At 35.4% G+C, this 9,069-nt stretch overlaps 1 pseudogene; it reads right to left on the bottom strand.

Moving 5' to 3' along the window:
• Window positions 1-2,078: 2,078 nt before the first annotated feature.
• On the bottom strand, window positions 2,079-3,250 carry LOC147533251 (ethylene-responsive transcription factor RAP2-10 pseudogene; annotated as a pseudogene).
• Window positions 3,251-9,069: the final 5,819 nt, after the last annotated feature.

Genomic DNA, 9,069 nt, shown 5'->3' on the forward strand with positions numbered 1-9,069 from the left:
TTTATATCCCGGATTTCGGGTTGGTTTGTTCTTCTCATTCCAACTAGATTTTGGGTTAGAACCAATAGACCCTTGGGGAAAAAGGGTAAAATGATCGTATCACGTGTTGGGAAGAAGAGGGGTGGTGGTGTTGGTTAATCAGGCGTGCAAATTTTTACCTGAAAAAGTAGAAAGATTCTCTCACTCTCTTATCTTTTCCACCCACGCACGCGCCAAGTTCAAACAGTAGAGAGATAAAAAAAAAGAAACAAGGAGACAAGTAACTAAATTCTCAAAAGAATATACAGTAGTTACCCACCCAACCCAACTGTCTTCCTTTTTCTCTCCCTCATCATATAATAATATTCAACTTGTTTAACCGACCTAGGAAACTTGTACTACCATTTTCATTTCTTACTTACTACAAACTTATAAGTAAGACAAAGTTAAATTTTCTTTCCACTACAACTATCACTTCTTTCATCAAAAAAAAAAAAAACTATCACTTGGATCTATTTGAAGTTACAATTTTGTACATTCATCAAGAATGCACATTTTTGTCCATTTGGAGATTATAGGGAAGGAACAAAATGAGTGTGGCAGCAAAAAAAAGACATTCATCAACAATGATTTATAACATCATTTTGTCTTAATATACTTTTGTTACGACAAGAAAACTGTTCAAAGTATTTATTCGAAACAAGTTTTAGACAGGAAATTTGGCAAAACTCCCTATAAATATTTTGATTTGGTGAAAAGAGATTAGTCAATTTTTTTTAGTCTTCAGCTCCCTGAAAGCTTTTCAGGACTCCTATCATCTTAGAGCTCAAACTTGAATCAACAAACTCTGCATCAGCAATGCAGTTTATCTGACAAGAAAGTACTTTTTTAATTTGTAAATACTTGCGACAACTTTGTAACGCCTTGCAACAACTTTGCAACCGCCTTGCAACAGCTTTGCAACACCTTGCAACATATTTGAAAAAAATATTGGGTTTTTAACCAAACAATATGTAAATTATTTAAATTTTTAACAAAAATAAAATAAATTTCGAATTTTAACAAAAAAGAAAGTATAACTCCTTTTAACTAATAAAAGTTTAAAATTTGGTCTTCGTCCCAACTTCCTTTCTTAAATATACTTGTATTACATTTGATTATCTATAATTCTAGCTTAAATTGAGTCAACCATTTAGACTTTTCCACAAATAAAATATGTGGTAATTTAAATTTAATCACATATTTAGGTCTAACGACAAATTTGTTTACCAAGTATCCATATCCAGTCAAGTCAAATTTTATAACTTAAAATGTGACCCATCACATCCACAAACACAATATAATAAATTTCTAGAAGTCAAGCATGTGTAGATTAACATTAATCTCTCTTTGATGATAGAGTCGATGAACATTCATCTCCACACAGAATTAGTGTTGCGAAGTCACACACTATTCCTCAAACAATTGCTCCTCTCTCCACACCGAATTAGAGTCACGAAATCATAAGAAGTTACTAGTCGTCTTTCCTTGAAACTCAAAAAATGATCTACAACTTATCTACTCCATAAATTCTAATGCTATCAAATAATGACAAATTAACAATGCTAATATGATGAATTGTATTCTTAAAACAAAGAGAGTGAAAAAATAACTAAGTCATCCTCATCATCGTTCATATGGCCTCGTCACCACAACAATAATGTTAGTGTTGTTAAAGCCAAGTAAGTGCAAACTTTTTCTTTTTGTTCTTTACAGATTCCGTTAAAGAGTGAAATACCCATGACGGCGATGACAGCCTACTCCCCTGGACCACTCCACCGCCACCACCGACATAACCCTATTCATCTCTCTCTCTCTCTCTCTCTCTCTCTCTCTCTCTCTATCACGACGTTATCCCAATCCTCTCTTTCTCTCTCTTCATCAAGACGTTATCTTCTTCAACTGTTCAATTCTTCTTCTTCTTCTTAAAATACAAGTGACCCATAAAATAACAACAATATAACCTTCTTCATCTTCCCCAATTATCAACCCTAATCTAATAATAAGCAAATAAAATAAACCAAAAATATTCTTCAACTTCTTAATGGAAATTCAAAACGTTTAAATATCACTCGATGAGTTCTTTCCTTGTTATAAAAAAAATATACACAAATTAAAACAAAAATAAAACGAACTAACACCAAATTAAAATAACTCATTATCTTCAATTCACCTTTTTGGTAATTAGATAGATATATAGAAAGATGATTCATTTCTGTTTGTCTTGCTTCTTGGTTTGCAAAAATCATCAGTTAACAAGTAACTTAGAGAGAGAAAAAGAGAGAAAGAAATCTTCTTCTATTGATGATGATTACTTGATTAGTAGTCTTCTAATTCTTCATCAGAACTTTCAAGCTTTGGTTTCTCATTTAAGTCAGGATTCTTCAAACCCCTATTTCTACCACTACTACTACTACAACCTAAACTACTACAGGATAAAGAAGATGGTGAAGATAAAACACCCGCGCCTCCCTTAGTTGCAGAACTAGTAGGGGCGGCACCACCACCACCAGTGGTTTCTAGAGCGTCAACCCTAGCTCCAACTTCCGTCGCTTTCTTTCTTATCGACTCAGCGGATAAATCGTGAAGTTGATCGTCTTGAATTAATGAATCGGGGAAGTTAAGACGAGCCGTAGGACCTCTCAGGTAGAAAACGGCCGTGTCGTAAGCTCTAGCGGCAGCGATCGGAGTTGAGTAAGAACCAAGCCAAATCCTTGACCTTTTATTTGGTTCTCTAATTTCCGCCACCCATTTACCCCACTTTCTCATCCTTATTCCTCTATACTGTTTCTCTGATGATGATCTTCTGGTCGTCGTCGTCGTAGTAGTTTTTCTTGCTGTTTCTGAATTAGTAGTATTATTTCTTGAACAACACTCTCCTGCTTCCATATTTAAATCAAACACATCCACCACCGCCACCACTAACCACCGCTACCGTTACCGCCGCCACCGCCCCTTTTAAGAGAGAGGCTGAATTGGAAGGTAGTACTTTAGACAGAAGTGATGTTGTGGGGTTATATCTAGTTTAGCCGTGATTCATAAGTAGGGAACCCTGGAAGTGAGATGGTACTAGTGGGGGATCTCTCTCTCTCTCTCTCTCTCTCTCTCTCTCTCATATACCCTTTTGAGAGGGTTACAAGCTTTTACTTTTTTACTTGGTTGGGCTCACTCACTCACTCAACACCTGTTGAGGAGTATTATATACTTGAAAGTGGTGAAAGGTGCTATCTAGGTGTGTAGACTGTAGTACTGCTGGACTATATAAAGAAATCAATACTTTCACATCCAACTCAAAATTAACATCCAACTCAAAATTAATTAGCCATTAATTAGTTTTAGTTATAAGATTGTGTAATTTTGAGGTGTTCACTTGGGCAAGTTTTTTCATGTATATTCTAAGTATAATATGAAAGGACAATGGGGATGCGGCTATTTCCGTGTTGAAGTTGTTCTATTGAGAAAAAAAGAAGTTTATTTGCATTGTTTACGACGACAAAATTTTCATTGTAACTTTGACATTTGATATAGTGATCCACATCTTTCTCGTAAGTCTTAAAAGATCAGCCATTCCAGTCTTTTGTGAAACTGATATACACCCATGATTTAATGGACACAATTACACAAAGGCGAGAAGAGAAGAAGGTGAAAGAAGTATCGGTTATAAAACTACCCTTAGATGGTTAGTGACGGCTGCACCAGAAGTATCCCTCTAGTTAGATCAGACAACTCTAGACGCTCCCCAAGTTGGCATAACTTGTCTTGTTAGTCCGATTTTGGTTCTGTCTTTGTTATTTTAAACTTCATGATGTAATTTTCATTAGCCTTTCGGCCTTCCAATGAAGTTTGATTTCCAAAAAAAAAAAATTACACAAAGGCAGGCGCTAGTGTTATGGCGGTTAATGTGCTTACTAATTCTTTTTGTCAAATCTTCATGATTTAATAATGTCATGTAATGAATTTAGTAGTGGTTGAAGCACTTTGGGAGAAAAGGGTTAGTTCCATTTTGCCCCCTTTGATATGACCAATTCACTAAACTGACCTCCAAAAGATGACCAACTTCCACTTTGACTCATTTCTAATATTTTTCGTCTCTCAATTTTAACCACTAACATTTTCTTAACCTTTTTGCCTATTTTCAAATTATTTTTCCTATCTTTTCTCATTTTCTTCTTCTTCTTCAAAGAGGGCCTAGAGATATTTATATGCTGCAATCACCGAGTCTTACATCACGACAAGAACATTTTTATTCTCTCTCTTTTTTTTGTCTTCGTGTCTCTCTTTCTCCTCTTAAAATTTCTATAAGACTTAAAATCCGATGAGGTTTCACAAACAAATACCTAGCCCAATGAGGTTTCTTTAAATTAGAACTCCATGGGATTTCTCTAAGAAGAAAAAAAAAAAGGTAGTAGTAGTTGACTGGTTGGTGCCTTGGTGGTGGAGGTTGTGATGATTGAAAGGGAAAAAGAAGAAAGAAGAAGAAATTTTTTGTTTTTCTAATGAAAGAGTCGCTGGCATATGGCTGACCGACGACTATCTCCGATGAAGAAGAAAGTGATAAAGATCGAAAGAAATACTGGAAAAAAATAAAAATTGAACGAAAAATATCAATGAGTCAAGTTGAGTGTCTGAAGAAATAAAGACAAATAAAAGTTGGTCATCTTTATGAGGGCATTTACCGACTAACTAGTACCTTTCCACCCGGGATCCGGAAATCTCTCTGAGGCTGAGCGATTTCCGGCTACTGGGTGGCGCCTCCTATTTTGTTGGTTTCTTGGCAGTTCTCTGCCGTATCTTTCAGTTTTAATTTCAAATTCATCAATTCTAGAGGTTTTCACTCCTTTTTTCAGGTTCTATCCCCTCTTCTTACTCTTAAGGAGTCTTAATTATTCGAGATTTACCAATCCCATCGTTCAGGAGAGGCTAAAATTCAAGGTAAACCCAATTAAATTTTGAAGATTTGTATTCAAATTGATAAAAATACCATGGGGTTTGATAAAGAAGCAAGTTCATCATCAAATATTCTTCCACCTTTTCCAAGAGAAGATACACCTCTTCCTTTCAAATCACTTCCTCTTTCTTCAACTTTAAAAACTTTTGTATACATCTTCATAGCCATTGTTGATGCTGGTGTTCTTGGATTACCATATACTTTCAAAAGACCAGGATGGGTATTTATTGGGAGATTCTAAGTTGGTTTGTATAGGATAAACAATGAAGATCTGGGCTGATAGAACAAGGAATCGCTCTCATCAGTAACAAAGAAGGAATTGACTCGTTGAGACTTGCTGGGTTAATTTTGTCTTCGGGTGATGACGACGGTTTTTATGGTGGTGGCGGTTTTCCGGTGATGTTTGGCGGTTTTCCGGAGGCGGTTTTCCGGCGCAAATGGCGGTTTTCCGGCGATCGCGACGGGGATTTACATTAGTTTTTTTATATTATTAATATTTTGTTGACCTTTAGGGTCCTTTTATTCGTGATCTTTAGGATCTTTTCATATTTTTTTTCTTTCTTTTTCGTCAGAGTCTAGTCCAAATTCTCTCACCTCATGAGGTACTTTACATTCAAAGTTCTTAGAATTTGATTATGTAACTCTCATGTCGCTGAACCGAGAGAATTAACAATTATCCATGTAAATCAGTGATATATTCACTTATGAATGAAAAGGGTTTCAATGGCTTCAAAAAAAATCTTTATGAGGGCATTTTGATATTTTGGTCATCTTTAAAGACCCAAACTAGAATTAACCCATGTAAAAACTAAATCTCGTTAAAATTTGAACCTTTTTTGTTTGTTGAAAGTTAAAATTTGAATTTATACCTTGCAGTGGACACAAAGAAAGTGATTCTTTTGCCAGTTTTAACACAACACAACACAACACAATGTCTTGGAAGTTACATATAAATAAGTATTACAACAATTCTTGAATTACTCTTAAGGCTTTGGATTACCTATCATTATTGTATCTTTTTTAACTAAATTAAAGTTTGATATCAAAATAACTAGTTGTGGAGGCAGATAATGGCCAACCTTGATCAGTCAAGAAGTCAACCGACTGGCTAGGTGGCACAGGTCAAAATCCTGAATACGTACGAGCGGGACTTTAGAAGTGGATGTGAAAGAACTCTGCCATCTAATTAAGTACTGGAACGGGAGGTTGACATGAGTCTCCTAAACACGTTAAGTTCTGTCATGACTTAAAAACCAACAAAGTGGTGGATCTAATTCCGCTCGGCAACCTGAGGTTGGAAGAAGAGGTCTGCAGAAGTAAGTTCAACACCTTGAGTTCTGCTTTGCCGAAGAAAACCGACGATTGCAGAAGTCCAGATAACACCTAACATCTGTTTTCCATATCCAGATGACACGATCATATCGACTACAATTAGAAAAATTCTATTAACATGCCTGTCACGTGGCCCATGTTAAGTCGGTGATCGACCACCGTCATGTTAACCCATATAAATGACACAAGTTTGCCCTGAAAAGGGATCTGATCATTATCCTTCGGCTTCTCATTGACTTTAACCTGAAACACTAAATTAACTTGAGTGTCAGAGTGTCTCTGCAGGTACTCTGCATCCAGTCACCCAGGGCAAGGAGCACTAGTTGATCGAATTGAAGGTAATCAAGACCGGTTTTGGGATTATTTCGGGGAAGCTACTTCCTGACATAATCATTGTGACACTAGAAGGAGTTGCACTCCGAAAATGCAGATATCCGTTGCCGCAAATTGAAGAGAGACAAAGAGACAAAGATAAAGAGATAGAGAGAGAGAGAGAGAGAGAGAGAGAGAGAGAGAGAGAGAGAGCATCGGTAAATTAAATGAACAGTGAAAAAAAGAAATAGAAAATAAAAAGAATGAGAGAAAAAAAGAGGATATAGAAATGCCATAAGAATAAATTGGTACATTTGACAAAAAAAGAAATGAACTCCTAGACACATAAGAGTTCAAAACGGACTATGAGACACAATTGAAGGCTAAAACAACCGGTTAGTCACAAGTTGGGGAAGGCTAAAACGGACTATCAGACACATAAGAGCTTAAAACGGACTGTCAAAGAATAACAAGTAGAGAACTTGTATATTACTACAAGATCTTAAAAGAGATAACAATCATGAAAACTAAGTAATAAGGGACACATATATCATATAATTAACAGTGCATTCCCTTTAATTCCTTTATAATCGATTGTAGTTTAGAAATAAGATAATAGTAGATAAGTAAACACAACTTTTTCCACTTCTTCTTAGTTCTTACTTTAATTTTTGACAAGGAAGCACTTTTCTTCAATGAATTAATTAATTGTTCGAGTCTTCATATTCTAGAGTTTTTGTTGGATGAAAGGGAAGTCCTAAAGTGGTGGTGTGCGTTCCAATAGAAATCCAAATAGTGGAGTTGGGTTAGGTCTGTTCTCCCTCCACGTATTAGTTTTGGTCATATGGTTTTCCTTTTTCTTTACTCCACATTGTTGTTTATCAAAGTGATTAGTACATTCCTTTCAACAAAAAAAAGAAAAAAGTGATTAGTACATTCTGCCACCTAGTTTTAAGGTCTACAAATACGAGATATTGTGTATAAATAATATTTCCCATTTGAGTTCAAACTTCAAACACACTCGGTACAATTATGAAATGGTTCGTTTATGTTTGCTTTACTCCCATGAACTCTTTTAGGATTTTGTTGAACTTGTCTTTGGGCCTCATAAAACTTCACTCCAAAATCAATCTACCCATTCATTGATGCAAGTACTAAGTCTAGAAATGAATTGAATTACTTCTTTGCTTCTTGAATGAAAATAGATGGTGTAAATGATGTTGTTACATTTTGTGAAGTGACTTTTTGAAATGTCATCATATTTTAAGAGGTGTAGGTTTGTGTGAAGTCTTGACTTAGAGGTGAAAACCAACTCGGTAACCACTCCAAAAAAAAAAAATTATTGACAAGTAACTTTAGACTTAACACTAGTTAGTTACTAGATGGTTTACAATTTCTTTAAAGCTAGTTTAGATAATCTTATATTTTATTTTTCATGCTCATGCAAACTTTGGTTCATTATGAAGTTATTCTCAATATGCTCAAAATAGAGTCTAATATTCTTTTCCCGTTTCCGAAGAGCAAACATTATAGTACATATGTAGTTGTTGCATCGATCACGTGTACATATATTAAACTATATATCATACGTATGAGGTCTTCCAACTTTAAACAAACTTACAAACTAGTTGGAGTGATGTTCTTCATGGATGTTATTTACTCAAATCAACGATAATAATCCCTCCTCATTGAACGATGTAGTGTTTTTAGACCTCAGATCATATCGTAAAAAAGAGTGTAATAAATTTACTTCACTTTAAGAATTAAAACACTATGTGTACAATCTACCTTAGCATATTAGCCGTGAATTTGTATTCGGACTTTAAACAAAAACTTAATCACTCAAATGCAATAACTGTTGATATCAAAATTTGTCTTGTTCGAAACAATCAAAAATAATAAAACTACAATGTGGAATCCCGCTTTACTTCTCTCTAGCTGGGAGGTGAAACCTGTAGAGAATTCGAAAACTTCTCCGACGCACAAGATAGTCAGATTGCCCTTGTCGTTAAAGTATTGAATATTGGATGAACTTTGGAGACTTACTCGTCTGATTGAGAGAGTTTGTTCTTTCGTTGTGATTGTGTCTTCTTCGAGGTGATTTGATTATCTTTCATAGGCTAACTCGCCTGACTCTGGAGAGGCGGTTGAGATCGACCATGTTGGATTGAAGCTACTCTGTCGTAGTCTGAAGACATTAGGATTCTTCTTTCGGATTGTCTTATGCCTTTGACACTAGAAGTTACCTTGTTCAAGGATACTTGAAAGATTACGTTTCCGAGTTTGTAGCTTCATTTAAGAAAAGTTTCTTCCAGTTGAACTCTTGAAGCCCAGTTTGACATAAATGTTTACGATTCTCACCGACTGAGATCTTTGATAGGATTTTTAGATTAAGTCGACAAGCATTACACACGCTTCTTTCCAATTCAACCTCATTGTTGATTTGATACGAGTTGACC

Source organism: Eschscholzia californica, unplaced genomic scaffold, assembly GCF_041429995.1.
Source record: "Eschscholzia californica isolate CP2 unplaced genomic scaffold, dmEscCali1.0.p SCAF_6, whole genome shotgun sequence".
Lineage (NCBI taxonomy): Eukaryota > Viridiplantae > Streptophyta > Magnoliopsida > Ranunculales > Papaveraceae > Eschscholzia > Eschscholzia californica.